We start from the raw sequence: 19,177 nt of genomic DNA, 5'->3' as shown, positions 1-19,177 counted from the left end.
AATCTTCAGAGAGGGCTTGAGGAAGGAACTGCTGGCCTGGGCGCTTCACCGCAACGACCCGGGAACGATCCAAGGGTGGATCCAACTAGCCGGGCGTGTCGAGACAACGTTGGCCCAAATCAAGAGGCATCGAGGAGCGGCGGCGCAGACCGGACCCCCTAGGATGGAGAGCCGGAAGCCTGGAGGGGAGCCGCCCAGGAAAGAGCCTGCGAGCGGAGAGAGAAGCCGGCAAAACGGGTGCTTTATTTGCGGCCATTTGGGCCACAAAGCATCCGGGTGATGGCAGAGGAAGGGGGGGATCCCCCGCGGCCCAAAACGAAAGCCGCTGCCGGAAAGAAAGCGGAGGAATGTTTCCCCCTGGAGGCCCCAATGGGATCCTTGGTGAGTCACAACCCTGGAATGTTAGTCTTCCCCATCAGGCTAGAGGGGATGGGTAAATGGGCCAGCTGTAAAGCCTTTGTAGACTGCGGGTGCTCCAGGAACATAATGACTCCTGAACTAGCAGAGGAACTGGAATGCGAGAAGATAACTTTTCAGATCCCCATAGCTTTCACCCAATTAGACGGGTCGATGGCATCAGGTGCCCCGGCAAGGTTTGAAGTTAGGGGAGTGAAGTGCAAAGTGGGCGACTGGGAGGGTGAGATAACATTTGTTGTCTCCCAATTTGCAACATACAATGTAATCCTGGGCATGCCATTACTACGAGGAGCAAACCCTTGTATAGATTGGGAGGAGAGGAGCCTGAGATTCCCAAAGACACCAATGGGAATGGGTGGCGAAGGTGAGGAAAGCAAGCCAAGGGATTGGGTGCAGGACATCCCCCCCCCCCAATACCGGGACTTTGCTGATGTTTTTGATGAGAAGGAAGCTGACAGACTACCTCCCAAAAGGAGGGTTGAGGTGAAAATTGAACTGCACAAGGACGCTACACTCCCTAAAGCCAAAATCTACCCGATGTCGGCTAGGGAGATGGACGAATTGAAACAGTACATAGACAAAAACCTCGCGCGGGGGTTCATTGAGCCTTCCGATTCCCCCCTCGGGAGCCCTGTGCTATTTAGACGGAAAAAGGACGGTTCGCTACAGCTGTGTATAGATTACAGGGGGCTAAACGCCGTGAGCACAACCACCTGTTACCCTCTACCCCTAACCAAGGACTTGCTGTCTAGACTGGCGGAGGGGAGGGTGTTCACGAAACTGGACCTGGTCGAGGCTTACCACAAACTCAGGGTGAAGCCAGAAGACAGGTGGAAAACTGCATTTAGTTGTGCGTTGGGATTATTCCAATATTCCGTGTGTCCTTACGGACTAAAAGGAGGGGGAGGGGCATTCATGCAAATGATCAACGAAGTGTTACACCCATTGTTATAACGTGGGGTCTTTTGTTTTATTGATGATGTAATCATTTTTAGTAAAAATGAAGCAGACCATATCCAATTGGTAAGGGAAGTGCTCCAAAGGCTAAGGGAGGCAAACTTGTTCGCCAAACTAGCCAAATGTGAATTTAATAAGAAGCAAATTGACTTCTTATTTATTTATTTATTTATTTATTTATTTAGACGATTTATATACCGGCCTTCTCCACCTCGATGAGGGACTCAGGTCGGTTTACAGAGCATAACAAATACAATCATATAAAACAACAATTACAGATCAATACATATTAAAATAGTACAACTTAGTACAATAAAAACATCGTCATTACATCATTACAATATGCCAAATCGTCACTCCAGTCGTAGTCAAAAACAAATTCATAGTCACAGTTCATCATGGGTCATCACAGGGAAGGTTCTAGGTTCAGTCTTCGAATGCCACCCTCCAGAGCCATGTTTTTAGCGATTTCCTGAATGTCAGGAGGGAGGGGGCAGATCTAATCTCTGGTGGGAGGGCGTTCCAAAGCCGGGGAGCCACCACAGAGAAGGCCCTGTCCCTCGTCCCCACCAACCTCGATTGTGAAGGTGGTAGGACCGAGAGCAGGGCCCCCCAGAAGATCTTAGTAGCCTTGATGGTTCATAGGGGAGAATCCGTTCGGACAGGTAAACTGGGCCGGCGGTATAGGATCTCCCACGGGGTATAGGATCTCCCACGGAGGTATTGCTATGGACCCCACGAAGGTGGAGGACGTGAAGGTATGGGAGCCCCCAACCACACGCAAGCAGCTACAGTCATTCTTGGGGTTCACAACTTTTACCGGTCATTCATAAAAGATTTTGCCCAGGTCACGTTACCACTCACAGAACTGCTGAAAACAAAAAGGAGGGGAGAGACGGCCAAAACACGATCCCCGGGGGCTAAGCTAGTGTGGTCAGAGGAGTGTCAGGATGCCTTTGAAAAGCTGAAGTGCAGATTCCCAGAGGAACCACTTTTAATTCACCCAGATACGGCCAAGCAGTTTGTGCTTCATTGCGACGCCTCCAATTGGGCATACGGGGCAGCACTTAGAATCATAGAATCATAGAATCATAGAATCATAGAGTTGGAAGAGACCTCATGGGCCATCCAGTCCAACCCCCTGCCAAGAAGCAGGAATATTGCATTCAAATCACCCCTGACAAATGGCCATCCAGCCTCTGCTTAAAAGCTTCCAAAGAAGGAGCCTCCACCACACTCCGGGGCAGAGAGTTCCACTGCTGAACGGCTCTCACAGTCAGGAAGTTCTTCCTAATGTTCAGATGGAATCTCCTCTCTTGTAGCTTGAAGCCATTGTTCCGCGTCCTAGTCTCCAAGGAAGCAGAAAACAAGCTTGCTCCCTCCTCCCTGTGGCTTCCTCTCACATATTTATACATGGCTATCATATCTCCTCTCAGCCTTCTCTTCTTCAGGCTAAACATGCCCAGTTCCCTAAGCCGCTCCTCATAGGGCTTGTTCTCCAGACCCTTGATCATTTTAGTCGCCCTCCTCTGGACACTTTCCAGCTTGTCAACATCTCTCTTGAATTGTGGTGCCCAGAATTGGACACAATATTCCAGATGTGGTCTAACCAAAGCAGAATAGAGGGGTAGCATTACTTCCTTAGATCTCGACACTATGCTTCTATTGATGCAGGCCAAAATCCCATTGGCTTTTTTTGCCGCCACATCACATTGTTGGCTCATGTTTAACTTGTTGTCCACGAGGACTCCAAGATCTTTTTCACACGTACTGCTCTCGAGCCAGGCGTCCCCCATTCTGTATCTTTGCATTTCATTTTTTCTGCCAAAGTGGAGTATCTTGCATTTGTCACTGTTGAACTTCATTTTGTTAGTTTTGGCCCATCTCTCTAATCTGTCAAGATCGTTTTGAATTCTGCTCCTGTCCTCTGGACTATTGGCTATCCCTCCCAATTTGGTGTCGTCTGCAAACTTGATGATCATGCCTTCTAGCCCTTCATCTAAGTCATTAATAAAGATGTTGAACAGGACCGGGCCCAGGACGGAGCCCTGCGGCACTCCGCTCGTCACTTCTTTCCAAGATGAAGAGGAAGCATTAGTGAGCACTCTCTGTGTTCGTCCACTTAACCAATTACAGATCCACCTCACCGTAGTTTTGCCTAGACCACATTGGACTAGTTTCCTTGCCAGAAGGTCATGGGGGACCTTGTCGAAGGCCTTACTGAAATCCAGGTACGCTACATCCACGGCATTCCCCGCGTCTACCCAGCTTGTAGCTCTATCGAAGAAAGAGATCAGATTAGTCTGGCATGACTTGTTTTTGATAAATCCATGTTGACTATTAGCGATGACTGCATTTGTTTCTAAGTGTTTGCAGACCACTTCCTTAACAATCTTTTCCAGAATCTTGCCCGGTATCGACGTGAGGCTGACCGGACGGTAGTTGTTTGGGTCGTCCTTTTTTCCCTTCTTGAAGATTGGGACCACATTGGCCCTCCTCCAATCTGCTGGAACTTCTCCCGTTCTCCAAGAACTCTCAAAGATGGTTGCCAATGGTTCCGAAATGACTTCCGCTAGTTCCTTCAATACTCTGGGGTGTAGTTGATCTGGCCCTGGGGACTTGAACTCATTAAGAGCGGCCAGGTATTCCTGGACGACTTCTTTCCCAATTTGGGGTTGGATGTCCTCCAATCCCTCATCCACTCCATCTTGCTGAGGTTGAAGACTCTCTTTTTGTGAGAAGACCGAGGCAAAGAAGGCATTAAGTAGTTCTGCCTTTTCCCTATCCCCTGTCAGCATTGCCCCATCTTCTCCTCGAAGAGGTCCTATCGCCTCCTTGTTTTTCCTTTTTCTACTGACATAAGAATAGAAGCCCTTTTTATTGTTTTTAATGTCCCTGGCAAGTCTGAGCTCGTTTTTTGCTTTAGCCTTGCGGACCTTTTCCCTACAGGTGTTGGCTATTTGTTTGAATTCTTCTTTGGTGATTTCTCCCTTTTTCCACTTCTTGTGCATGTCTCTTTTGTGTCTTAGCACAGTTAGAAGTTCTTTGGACATCCATTCTGGCTTCTTTGCACTTGTCCTATTTTTTCTCTTTGTTGGCACGGTTTGCAATTGCGCCTTGAGTATTTCACTCTTGAGAAATTCCCATCCATCCGTAGCTCCCTTGTCTTTTAGTATCTGTGTCCACTGAATGCTGCTCAGCGTTTCCTTCATTTTTTGGAAATCAGCTCTCCTAAAGTCCAAAATGCGGGTTTGACTTGTCTTAGTTTCGGCCTTCCTTTGTACCTCAAATTGCAGGAGCACATGGTCACTTGCCCCTAAGGATCCTACCACTTCGACCGCATCGATCAGGTCCTCCGCATTTGTTAGGATGAGATCAAGAGTAGCCAATCCCCTTGTTGCCTCTTCTACCTTCTGGACCATGAAATTGTCTGCAAGGCAAGCGAGGAATTTGTTGGACCTTGTACTCTTGGCCGAGTTTGTTTTCCAGCAAATATCGGGATAGTTGAAATCGCCCATGACTACTACATCTCTTTTCTGTGCCTGTTTGGTCAACTGTTGGCAGAAGACTTCATCAAGATCTTCCTCCTGGCTTGGGGGTCTGTAGTAGACGCTTATGCAAAGAGATTCTGAAGGAACCTTGAAACCTTGTGGGTTCCTATCCAAAAAATTTACTGAGACAGAACGCAATTGGCCGATTTGGGAAAAGGAAGCGCTTGCAATAATGAAGGCACTAGAATGTTGGAGGCACCTGTTAGAAGGGAGCAGAGTCCTATTCGAGGTGTGGACTGACCATAGAAACCTACAGTACCTAACATCTCCCCGCAAATTGTCAGCTAAACAAATTTGGTGGGCTCAGTTCTTCTCCCGTTTCCAGTTTGAATTAAAATTCCACAAAGGTAAAGTGAACGTGGTCACAGACACGCTCTCTTGTATGCCTAAACAGGAGGGGAAAGAAGAGCGGGTGCTCGAGAGCCTCATATCATTGCAGCGAGGGGGGATGGCGGTAGTGACCAGGGCACAAGCAGAGCGCAGCAAAGAGCTTGTTGGAGTAGGAGGAGGGGGAGAGAGTTGGGAGGACAAACTGAAGCAAGCAGGAGAATAAGGAAAAGGTGGAGTGGAATGGCAGATTGGGGTTCATGAACAGAAAACCATACATTCCCAAAGTCTTGTGGGAGGAGATGATGAGGAGGTGTCATGACAATAAAAGTGCGGGTCATTTTGGGGTCACTAAAACTACCAAACTACTGGCAAGGCAATGTTGGTGGCCAAGAATGAGAGGTGACATCAAATTATATGTTTCAAAATGTGACACTTGTGCTAGAAACAAAACTCCCACAATGAAGCCCTCAGGCCTGTTACAAAAGGTGGCTGACCCCACGAGACTGTGGAGCTCGATCGCCTTCGACTTTGTCGGGGAACTTCCTCCCAGCAAGGGCCAATGGTACGTCTGGACGGTCCTTGACCTATTCTCCAAGCAGGCACATTTTGTTGCGCTCCCTAAACTCCCCTCAGCAGAGAGACTAGCGGAGTTGTTTATAAAACACATTTACCGTCTGCATGGGTGTCCAGACCAAGTCATCAGTGACAGAGGGGTTCAGTTCACTGCGAAATTCTGGAAGGAATTCATGCGACTACTAGGGGCGGAGAGAACGTTGAGCTCCGCATTCCACCCCATGACAAACGGGGGGTGGGGGGTGGAATGCACTCAGCAAATTTTGGGGACATTCCTTAGATCATACACCAACCAACGTCAGTCGGACTGGGTGGACCTTTTCCCTTATGCAGAATTGGCATACAACGCGGCCCCACACTCCACAACCGGGGAGTCCCCATTCAAAGTGGTTTACGGCCAAGAGGTTTTCCCCCTTCCAAAGTTGCCGGGATGGGAGGAAGGAGAGCAAAGGAGGGAGGAGTATTGGGCAGACAGGATGAGGGCCAGCTGGGAAGGGGTGGTCACATCACTGCGGGAAGCCCAAAAGAAACACAAACTATTCGCCGAACATAAACGGAGGGAGGGGGACAAGTTAGAGAAGGGCGAGTTAGTCTGGCTGTCAGCAAAAAACATCAGGTTGGACACGCCGTCTAGAAAACTCATCCCATGTTACTTGGGTCCGTTCAGAATTGTGAACAAAATAAATGATGTCACGTATAAGTTGAAGCTACCCAAGAGTTTGGGGAAAGTCCACCCCGTGTTCCACTGTGGGTTACTCAAAAAATATCAAGGCCCTCTCGACCCAGAAAGCATATAGAGATATTATTTCCTGTTTCCATTTCAGGAGGAAGAAGAGGAGGAGGACGTCATGTCAGGATCCAGTTTCCGGAGCCCAGAATTTGGCGCCGAAAACTAGACTCCTGACGCTTCGCCCTGATAAGGACCCTGCAGCTGGTGGCCTTGAAGGGAGGCAGTTGTCTGGTGGCGGGAAGCTTTTGCGCGGGGTTTTGGGTTTGGCGGGAGTCTTACTTTCGAACAAGTGGGAGTGTATATAAGGGATTGCCTGCTGCGACTAGGCAATCCCGGCTTTTCTGTGTTTGAGTATCTGATAGTAAAGTTCTTTGTTTGATTACGATGGAAGTCTCGTGTCATCATTGAGCCCAGCTGTCGTGAGCTGACACCATAAAATTGCCCAGAGGACCTAAAAAATTCTAAAAAGACATATTTTGTTGGATGTGGGGAGCTAAAGCCAGGAGGATGGAGACTGTACTGTTAAAAGTGTGTAACTGCTTCTCTCACACAATGATCTAATGGGAGCAGGATAAGGTATGAGGTAGATTATTACCCCTGGTGGCACAGTGGGTTAAACCACTGAACTGCTGAATTAGTTGACTGAAAGGTCAGCAGTACAAATCCAAGGAGCAGGGAGAGCTCCTGCTGTTAGCCCCAGCTTCTGCCCACCTAGCAGTTTGAAAACATGCAAATGTAAGATCAATGGGTACTATTGGCGCTCCATGTAGTCATGCTGGCCACATAACCTTGGAGGCAACTATGGACAATGTCGGCTCTTTGGCTTAGAAATGGAGATGAGCACTAACCCTCAGAGCTGGACACAACTGGACTTAATGTCAGGGGGGAAACTATACCTTAGATTATCTACTGGTGTCCAGCCTAGAAAGCTGAATGAAGGCTCAGTATTTAGCTGTTAATTTAAGTATTTTATTTATTTATTTATTTATTTATTTATGACATTTCTACCCTGCCTTTCTCCACCCTGGAGGAGATTCAAGGTGGCTTACACATAGGCGACTATTTGATGCCATAAAACAATGTACAATTAAAATATACATTTAAATATAATTATAAAATACATTAAAACAATTAAAAACATGTAAGACAATATCTTCACAATTAATCATGTAATCCTCAAGCATAATCTGGGCTGTTCCTATAGTCATTGCACATCATTTCATATCTATTGCACAAGTTCTCCAAAGGCTTGGTCACAGCCATGTTTTCACTCTCTTATGGAAGGTCATGAGGGAGGAGGCTGATCTATAATCCCTGAGGAGGGAATTCACAGCTGAGAGGCCACCACTGAGAAGGCCCTGTGTTTCATCCCTGTCAATCATGCCTGGGACTGAGAGCGGGGCCTCCCCCAATGATCTTAAACTCTCAGATGGTTGATAGTAGAGAATCAAGTAGGGAATTCCACTATGTGAACTCATAGTATAGGATTCCATTTCTCTTGGAGGAATGAAGCTACTTTGGAGCAAGCAAATCTCAAGTCAAGTCTGACCTATCGCTTGAATTCCCCTTTGAGAGTGTCTGATTTGCTATCATTGTCAGATATGGTCCTACTTCCTACCACTAGGTGACAAACCTAGATAATGCATTCCTAGTACAGGAATTGAAACCAGATTTCTTGATTATTATTCATTTAAACCAAGGGTTATTTTTTGATGATTTGAGTGATGGATCTGCCTTGTTTGAGGAAGAATTCTCTTTGTTGTTGAAACTAGCAGATTATACTCAGCAGTTTTAAAAGTTTAACTCTGGCATTCTGTCTGCCCTGAGGCAACATATTTTTTTTTCAGGTGATACAGGGAGAACAGGAGAGATCACTTTTGCTACTCTGCCAAAAGTCTTCTAAATGAAGAATTAGTATACAATCCTAACTAGAGTAAATGCACTGAATCAATGGAAATTTGTTGAGTCAATATTTGTGTAGGTTTTCTTGTTTCAATAGGCCTACTCTAGTTGAAACAAGCAACAGGGTTTAAGCAAAGGCAAATAAAGATAATGGGGTGAGATTCTGTAACACAGGTTGCGATGCACATATTTGCAATGATGGAACTTCATTGCTGACACAATATTCAACTTTGTTAGGGGATTGCAATGGGGCACCACTCAAGAAGTTCAATTGCACAACAGGTGCTCCCACCACCCACAGTTAAAGTTGGGGACATTTTTTTCCAACCAATTCATGATTTGTCACTGCTCTCCATTTCAGGTTATCAATACCCTGTGGTTCCACTGGTAGTGATTGTTCCTTTTCTTGATGTGCTGTCATTGTTTGATGACAGCTTGTATTCTAAGTGCCTTACTGTTGTGCATCCTTTTGCAACACAGCCACTTGTGCAACAGTGGCAACCATGGTATAACACTGCAGTTCTAAACTCTGTATGGATATGTTGATTTACAACATCATAATTCCCAACAGGATGCCAGCCACCATGTTTTTGTGACATCTTTGTTCTAGGCAGAAATTTTGAGTAATGACATTAAGAAAAAGCTAGAGATGAGCAATAAAAGTTTGTTACATAAAATATATATTTACATGCCAGATTAATTTCAAAAAAGGTAGGGCTTTTGTAGTTTGTTCATGCAAACTCTGAACTTAAATCATCACTTGAACAAACATCTTTGAAAAAGTCAATTTTGAACAACCCCCGATTTGTACTTGGAGGGCAAACTATACTGACAGCAGATGGCAGTTCTATATATTTAGACTCATTAATGCCCTTTCTTTAGTCATTGTTGTTTCCTGGTACATCTGTTGTTTGCAAAAAGAAAAATGGCACTACTCCAAGCTGATTTTTTTGTGTTGCAGGTAGAGTTGCTCATTTATTTCCTTAGAGAATACCCAACTGGAATTTTTCAGTCACTTTGAAAACTGCCTGTTCCCAGATGTAATATGTTTTCAGATGAATGAGCCCCATTCACAAAATTGGAACTGCCTACATGCCTCCAAAGCATTACCTCAGTGTGACAGCCCAGTATTTTGATGGCAAAAGTAAAATTGCCTTTTATGGCAGGTAGCTTTCAACATGGCTTTGTGGAATGCCATTATGACACATATCTGTCAAACAGACTATCTGCATTTTGGTCCTTTTTAGCCATTAAAGAGGATCAAAGATAATTATAAGCATGGCTTTATAGAAACCATGACTAGATCCTTAGATCTGAAGGACCTTTTGACCAGCAAATTATTCAAGAGAGAACAAAAACAAGACAGAGCTGCTGATCCACATATTGACCTTCCATCTGGAACATTCAAATTCAAAGTTACACCCCTTAGACATGATGGTTAACCTTTGAAGAAAGTGTTTTCTTCCACTGTCTTGTTTCTATTAGTGACCTGTCTCTCAGAGCCGCAGAACAGAAGGGCATTAGTATTGGTTTCAGCACTAAAATACTCCATCTGGGTGATCCATCCAGAAAAGAACAAGGGGGTGAGGTGGAACCATGGTCATTCTTTCAGATCTCTCATTTGCTTGTGATATCACCCATACTTATTGCCCTGGATAGATTTTCTGGTTAGAGACTTGAAATCATTCTTCTTCATTAGAAATATCCATGTTGTATGGTCACTCCACAAAAAGTGAAGACAGGACACTTCTCCATGGTATAGAATAATAGGGTTGGAAGATACTATAGTGGCCATCCAGGCAACCTGCTGGAAATTGTAACTCTACACTCATGAAGTTATGCAACAACTGTGCTGCGCCACCTTTCTGCTGAATACTGATAATCCATGGCTGATTAGGTATGTGCTGATGTATCTATTTATTGACCCATTTTGCAATTGGAAAAAGGCAAATAAGCTATTTCTACAATCCCAGAGAATACATCAAAAGCAATAATTATAATTATGCACCATCCAAGAATGCAAAAATACATGTTTTCAATACTGTAGAGACAAGACATAAGGAAATCTATTTGCTATTATTATTATTATTATTATTATTATTATTATTATTATTATTACGCCTCTTCTCATGGCTCAAGGCAGGTTACATAAAACACATACACCTTGTAAAAATACCACAGATACATATATTAAAGTGTATTTCTATAAAATACATATTAAAATACATAAAACAGAGATTAAACAAAGGACACAAGTTTAACATTAATGCTTAAAACTGTCTGTGTAAGCCTGCCAGAAGAGATAGGTCTTTAGATGGTTTTAAAATTCTGTCAGCTCATTTAGCTGTCAGAGCTTTTCCAGCAGGTCTTCTGGGTGGTGGTTGCCAGTCAGGTTCTGGCAGGCTAGAGCAGACGCCCACCAGAGGACCTAAGTGGGGGACGGATTGTATGGGAGAAGGTGATCCTTTAGGTTACTTGGACCCAAACCAAGGTCAAAACCAACACCTTGTACTTTGACCGGAAACTGATTGGCAGCCAGTGGAGTGATTTTAGGATAGGTCTATTATGCTCACTCCTAGATGTTCCTGTAACCAATCTGGCTGCCGTATTTTGAACCAACTGACGTTTCCGAACTTGGTACAAAGGTAATCCAATGTAAAGCACATTGCAGAAGCCCAGCCTTGAGGTTACCAGTGCATGCACTACCATCTTTGTGTTTTCCAAATCTGGGTGGTGGGGGGGGGGGGGGTAGCTGGCATAGCCAAAGCTGATAGTAAGCACTCCTGACCGTCACATCTACCTGAGCTGACATTTGGAGAGATAGATCCAGGAGCACTCCCAAATTGCAAACATAGGCTTTCAGGGGGAGTGTAACCCCAACCAGAATTGGTTGACACACCTCCATCCCCAGATTAGGACCCTTGATGACAAGCACCTTGTTTTGTCTGGATTCAGTTTCAATTTGTTTTAACTCATCCAGTCCATTAGCTCCTCCAGGCATTCATTCAGAGGAGACACACTATAATTAGTTGAGGCTGTTTTTATGACATGGAGAAATCTATTTGAGTGTCATCAGCATACTGATAACACCCTGCCCCATGCCTACAGATGATTTCTCCCAACGGTTTCATGTAAATATTAAAGAACATTGGGGATACAATGGCACATTGTGGGATACCAAATAACACCTCTCTCTTCTTTTTTTTTGAGGAGCAGCTATCCCCAACCAACACCACCTGGAACCTGCCAGGGAGGTACAACCGGAACCACTGGAATGCAGTGCCTCCAATTCCCAGTCCTTCCAGGCATTCCAAAAGAATACCATGACTGATGGTACTGAAGGATTCTGAGGGATCTAGAAACACCAACAGGGGCACATTCCCCCTGTTGGTGTTGAGTTGGAGATCAACCAAAAGTAAGCTCAAATGGCAGAATAAACCTTTTCTGTAACCAACATCTAAACTATGTACAGCTTTATGATTCATAACCAGCACTTTGAATTGTAGAGACAGACTTGGAACCAATGGAGCTATGGTAACAAAGAAATTTCATGCTATCTAAAACTATAAAAGAATTAAAATTCCTGTAATGACAGCTGGTACAACCAGCGTTGGTTGGTGACATGTCCATCAGTAGAACAGGAAATTCTATTCCACATAACTTTAAAGTAATTATTAAGAGTGTTGAACTCTATTCCCTCAAATTGATTCAGGACCTTGGACAAGGCAACTTTAAAACAGTTATCCAAGCTACTGAGCTTACTTTTGTGGATAGAGTTCAGCAAACTGGATAGATCTTTAAAATATAGAAGTACTGTCTATATAAAGAATAGAAATTTGTACTTTCTAGCACTCCAGCACCTGGAAACCCCCACTATGGCATAAGCTTTTAAAAGCTACAATCACTTGCAGGATTAGCTGTTACATGAGCATAGTTGGATCTTCACTCCAGTTAACAAATAACATCTAAGCTGATGCAGGTTCTGTCAATTCTTATTGTCTAAACTCAGCATGGGTTTGGCATTTGACTCCAGGACAAAAATCATAGACTACTTCTTTCAAAGGTAGGGCAGATGATCAATAAAGGTAAGGACGTGGCTCCATCTAGCTATAGCACTCAAGGCTTACACTGTATCTTTCTATATTATGTTATGATTCAGTTGATTATTTTACTTCTTAAGAAAAGCAGCTGGCACAGCACTAGGCTATATTATTCAGTTAACTGGCAGGATTCCCAAGTATAGCCATTAATGCGAAACTGCTGAGTTTGGGCCTAAGGCAAAGAGGTGAGTCAGCTAAACACACAAACAGAGAAAGGGATGGAAACATGAACTTATGCCAGAATATAGTGTGGTGTTAGATTGAGAGTTAATAACAGGCCAAATCAGGAGTTGTAAACCCTTACCATAATCAGTCGGGTCATGCTAAGATATAAGTCAAGGAGAAAGGTCAAGGAGGAAACAGAGACTACAAATCTGGACTTAGAACTGACAGCACCCAGAAACCAATAAAATATTTCTTTATCTATATTCCATGCTGCTGGCCTGAGCATTGCCAATGGACAGTGTACTTACTGGATAATTTAGAAGAGTGTCTCCAGTAAAACAATATTGGTGAGAGATAATGAAGGACTTGTGTCATCACAACTCCCTGTTTTGATCACTGGACAATTGAAATTCACTACCAGCCATGCTATGACCAAAATTTTCCCCCAAAATAATCTAGGTCCACACTTGCAGCCCCCTTGACTTATCAATTTCCTGAAGATGGAAAGAGAAGGAACCACAAGTAATAACGAGCTATTTTATTTTAACTGGGCTCGAAACAGCAATACCATCTGCAGGGACCTATGAAGGACTCCCAGATGACCAGCCTCAGAATGGATGTTGAAATCCCTCAGCACAATAAGCTAGGTGGACTCCAATATTACCACCAAGATAAGATCCACCATCTCAGGAAAGTGGTTTGTTGAGGAGCAGGATGGGTGATACACCAAGAATCCCTGCTTCATCTCACCCAGACATCTACAATTACACACCCTTGAATCCAGAAGCCTGAAGGATGAGCACCTGTCAAGAGAGATGGAATAATGACATTACACTGCAACATTGGCCCCTGAGACTTCCCCAACTGCTGTACAACACACCCAAGTGGACAGAACTGGTAGAAATTACTACCTGCACAGTGTTATCGAGCCATGTTGGAATGTTTATTCAAAGTGAGATCACAAATTAGTGCTATTTTTCCATTTTCTGAACTGGAAACTGAGGGGTGTGTTCAGAATCAGCCCTAAAGAGGGGATAGTTTGGGGGTAACTAACACTAATGGTTGTTTCTTTTCCCACAGTGCTATAATTGTATCTCCATCCTGTTGTCACCTCTGCTAATTAGCATTTCAATGCTTGCTCCTTTTACTTCTCTGCCCCTGCTCTCTATGTAACACATTTTCCCATTACTGTCATTTGGACAAGCTGTAAAACAAACCAAAACACTGCTTTGCTAATAAAAGCAACTTCCCCTCCTCTTCCTCCCTCCTGAGCAGGGAGAATGCAGTTCGTCCTTGCAACACCCTCCAAAGTTCTGACCCTCTCCAGAGCAACCCCCTTCAGAGGGAACAGAGTCAGTAGCAGACCCACCACCTGAGGCAGTTAGCTTATATCTCCTTCCTGAATACACAGGGTTTCCCTTTCAGCCTCCCCCACAGTTAACTTGAGCACTTCATAGGAAAGGCCAGATAGGAGCCATGTTTCCAGGTTCATATGGGCCATTTTAGAAACATGGGAGGCCTTTTCTCCAGCAGTCCAACAACAATTGCACATCTTTAGTCAGTGATAGGTCACCATGAACTGACTCTTTGAACACCATCCACCATGCCTTTCTTGAAAAGTTTGGGTATATGTGTGTGTATAATAAATGGTTCTCCCAATTTTGAATGACTTATGAAAAAGACGCTATTGTATTTTGATTTTAAAGAAAGACCTCTGAAAGACTTCTAATCATTTCTCTTCTTTTTGAAAATTTAATGCCTACATACCCCAAATCCTTGATCAGTCAGCCAAGTTGGCCTTTTCAGCAAGAGTCCATAAGGTACTAAGATTCTTCTCCATTTATCTCTCCAGGCAACATATATTCCAAATGGTATTCTGCATGATGCAGCTAATTAAAATCATGCTGGGTGAAACCTAAAGAACATAAAGAAGCTGACAGAAGTAAGTCTGTGTACACATTTTTATTAGTTTGCTGCACTATGCAAAGTGTTGTGTTTCTTTATTAGGGTTTGGTAATTTACTGTGTCTTTTAAATGCTTGCTTTAACAAATCTTTGATTTCAAGCAATTGGACATGTAAGCAGAACTGAGAGAGTAGAGGCACAGAGGAGCTTTCATGTGACATTTCCTTATCTTTAAATGTTTACATATTTTGAATGTGCTGTTGCAATGCCAGCATTCAAAGCAGGATCTTGGGTGTTTTAGACAAAATAAAATATCTATGCTAGCAAAGCCAGCTCTCTCTTAAAGCAAAGTGAACCAGTTGCCTCAGGTAACAGATGCTGAGATGTGGAAGCAAAATGCTGGAGGAGAGAACTCTGTGCCACAAGGCCCCTAAAGTACTAGAAGTATTATGTTACCTAGAGAGAATTTCATCCTGAAGCTATGTTTCTGTCATTGGGTACAGTTGAGAATGCTATCCTATTGTCAGTTTTAAAGAAAGCCCCAGCTATCCGATCCAGTTATCACTGCCTTGCTTTGCCTCAGGCAGCCATGCCTGTATGCTATGAAGGCCACAATAAATTGTGCAGCTTTTTTCATGTCAGGAGTAACTTGAGAAACTGCAAGTTGCTTTTGGTGTGAGAGAATTGACCATCTGCAATGACGTTGCCCAGGGGAGGCCCAGACATTTTGATGTTTTACCATCCTTTTGGGAGGCTTCTCTCATGTCCCTTCATGGGGAGCTGGAGCTGACAGAGGAGCTCATCTGTGCTCTCCTGTCAGTCTTCAGTGCTGCTGGTACAAGGGTTTAACCCAGTGGTTCTCAACCTGGGGTCCCCAGATGAATTTAGCCTACAACTCCCAGAAATCCCAGCCAGATTACCAGCTGTTAGGATTTCTGGGAGTTGAAGACCAAAAACATCTGGGGACCCCAGGTTGAGAACCACTGGAACCCATTGCTGATAAATCCCTTTGACCACAGAAGGAACTTAAAATAATTGTTTCTAAGTTCATACTACATATTAAGTTACTAAAGTGCTGAGGAAAGACAACAAATATTTAAACATTTTAAGTCACTAGAATATAATGGGATATACATTTATTTATCTGGTTTGCTGATTAATTAGTATATGTGTAGCCATCTAATTCATTTGAAATTGAGTGCTACAAAAGGAGAAACTAGAGTTACCATGGACTATCATAAAGACAAACAAATCAAGCCAAGAGTAAATTAAGGAAGGACCTCATCAGACAGGGTGAATTCAGGGTCCTAGGATGCGTTCACCCTGTCTAGAGGATAGAGCCCTACACTGTACAACACACAATGTTGTGTGAGTTCCCATGGAGGCCCCGTCTCTAACTGTGGTGAAAGCATCACCAGCTCCAATGGATTGACTTAATCAAGGAAGCTGCAACTCTGAGGTTGTAAAAGCTCTACAGGACTGTTTATTATCTTCTTTTTTTTTGTTTGAAGGGGTCTGTCATTCAGAGGGTCACCATATGTTAAAACTGTCTTGATGTCACTGACAGCAACAAGAAATAGCCTCCCTGCCCCATGTTTCTATACCAATTGAACTTATAACCGTGAAGTTTACTTTCATCCATACACAGACTCAATATTGGTCCAAACTCTCTCACAATTTAGGCCATTTCCTAGGGTTTCATATGAGGCATTGCTCCCATTAGAGAAATTCAAGGGATCACTCTTCACAATCATATATAGGAATGGGAAAAATGATGGCATGGATTAGCCTAAGTTTAGTATTCAACTACGTTTCATTGTACTTGAGGATCTTACCTCATTCCTTCATAGCTGCTCTTCCAAGTCTTGAGGTTAATAAGGAAGACATGAACTCCCAAACTCCTTCTCAGTCTTTATATCTTTTCACAGCCTCAAACTACAAAGTGAAAATAAAAATCAAACAAGAGATTCATCCACACTACACAATTATAGCACATTGATTCCACTTTAACTGAGGCTCTGACCTAGAGAATATTGGAATTTTTAGTTTCATGGGATGCTTGGAGTTCTTGGATTCATTTCCTTGAACTATAGCATTAAGAGTCTGTTGCAGAAAACTCTTAAGGATCTCAAACTATAAATTGTTTTGTTCCATAATGTGGTGAAAGGACAACTAAAGTGGCATGGAACTGATATAATTGTGTAGTGCAGATATACCCAAGGTCACTAATCGCAATAAACTTTTACAACATCTGTTAATATTTGGTCATAATGTTAACAAGAATTCCCAAATCCAGCTGTCTGGCGGCAGGAATCCATCTCACTACAGTGTCAAATAAATGTACCCACTGGCAATTTCTTCCACACATTATAAAGCACACAGATTCTCAACATTTCAGCAAGCTGAACTTCAAAATAATTCTATATTCAGGTAATACAGGTGGGGAGAGCAGTTAAGATATGGACATAGCAAAAGCAATTTATCAATATGTCTCAGTACAGTCTAAAATGTTGCAAAATAAGTACATGCCTATATCTATGTTATTTTCAAGAAGTCCTTTCCTTGAGCAAGAATTACTTTGTTTTTCCATTTTCTTTTTCTATTTTCTCTAGAAACAATTTTGATTGCATTCAAAAGTAGCACATCTGGAAAGGTCTGATGTTGGTGCACATGGCAGTGCTGACTTATATATATATATATATATATATATATATATATATATATATATATATATATATGGATCCCGCCTTTCCTCTGATATATTAACTCTAGGCAGCTAACAACAAACATGGTGTGATACAATTAAAACTGAACAGATTCATTGAAATATAAAAATAACAATAAAAAATAAATAAATGATCTTTATGTCAGGGAACATTTAAAACTATACTATACTGCACAGTCCCCTCAAATTCCACTCACTCCACTTCCAGCAGCTTGTCTCTCTTTATTCCCTAAAGCTAGTGGCAGAGGTACATTTTCACCTGCCTGTAAAAAAGCAAGTAGAGATGGGACCATTCTGGTCTCTCTAGGTAGAGAGTTCCAAAGCTCTCTCCCTTGTTCCCATCAAACACGCTTCAGAGGCATATAGTGGAATAGAGGAAAAGCCCTCTTGAGATGATGGTAAAGTTCTAATAGGGTCATACTGAGATATAAAGTCCTTCAAATAACTGGACTCTTGACACATTAGTGGGTCATCTTGACAACCCTAACCTATGGACCTCTTCACACTGGCCACTGGAACAGCATACATTGTGGTGAATCTGGTGACTGCTGTTGGGGGGGGGGGCATGGGGAACCCAATGCCCCATGCACCTCATCACCCGGCTTACCTACAGGGTGATCCCACAGGAAGAAGTGTCAGCCATCTGGCTTCTCCCCATTGCTTCAAGGTAACATGGGAAGCCTCCGTGGAAGTAGTAGTACGTCATGTAATGGGAGCTGGTGGGCTCCATGCTTAAAGGGGTGGCAAAATTAAGCATGCCACTAATTATTTCTCTGTCTGATGAGGTTGCAAGTCAAAGATGCAGTGACCCATAAGACAGGACTTTAAATTGGGTTGTTTTTTATATAACTTTGCTTTAGATTCCTGACTGGCACCCACATTTACTGCCAACACATTTCAGCAACAAAAAGGGCAGGGAGAGAATGAAGCATATGCCCCCCTCCCCCCATAAGGTGGTCACCATTTGAAACAGTTCTTTGAAAACAGCTTGATTTCAAACAACTAACAGGTGATCACAGTTCAAGCAATGTTTTATTTTTCAGTTATATAACAATACTTTTGTTATAGGGACAGGTTAACAGAAGAATAGTCAGGGTTTCTTTCCTGGCCAGATGGCAATTCCCTTCAGTGGAAAAGGTAAACAATGCGTCCTGCTAGCAAATTCTGTTTCAACAGAAACATCAGAAGAATCCTGCTGGATCAGACCAAATGAATATCCATACCAGCATACTGTTCACAAAATGCCCAACCAAATGTCTATGGTAGAGCCGTAAGTAGGACATGAGTCTACAAATAATCTCCTGCTGTTGTGCATCCTGTTTCCAATCCTGGGAATAACAAATAGTTATCTTTAATGGATTTATCTTCCCTAACTTTTATTAATCTTCTTTTCATAGAATGGGTCACTGAGTTGGAAAGGGTCTAAAGGGCCACATAGTCCAACCTCCTGCCATGCAGGAATACACAGCATAAAAGATGTCATAGAATCATAGAATCAAAGAGTTGGAAGAGACCTCATGGGCCATCCAGTCCAACCCCCTGCCAAGAAGCAGGAATATTGCATTCAAATCACCCCTGACAAATGGCCATCCAGCCTCTGCTTAAAAGCTTCCAAAGAAGGAGCCTCCACCACACTCCGGGGCAGAGAGTTCCACTGCTGAACGGCTCTCACAGTCAGGAAGTTCTTCCTAATGTTCAGATGGAATCTCCTCTCTTGTAGTTTGAAGCCATTGTTCCGCGTCCTAGTCTCCAAGGAAGCAGAAAACAAGCTTGCTCCCTCCTCCCTGTGGCTTCCTCTCACATATTTATACATGGCTATCATA

Source organism: Anolis sagrei, chromosome 4 (genome assembly GCF_037176765.1).
Source record: "Anolis sagrei isolate rAnoSag1 chromosome 4, rAnoSag1.mat, whole genome shotgun sequence".
NCBI classification, from domain to species: Eukaryota; Metazoa; Chordata; class Lepidosauria; order Squamata; family Dactyloidae; genus Anolis; species Anolis sagrei.
The sequence above is the reverse complement of the archived record's forward strand: the minus strand, read 5'-3'. Positions refer to the sequence as shown.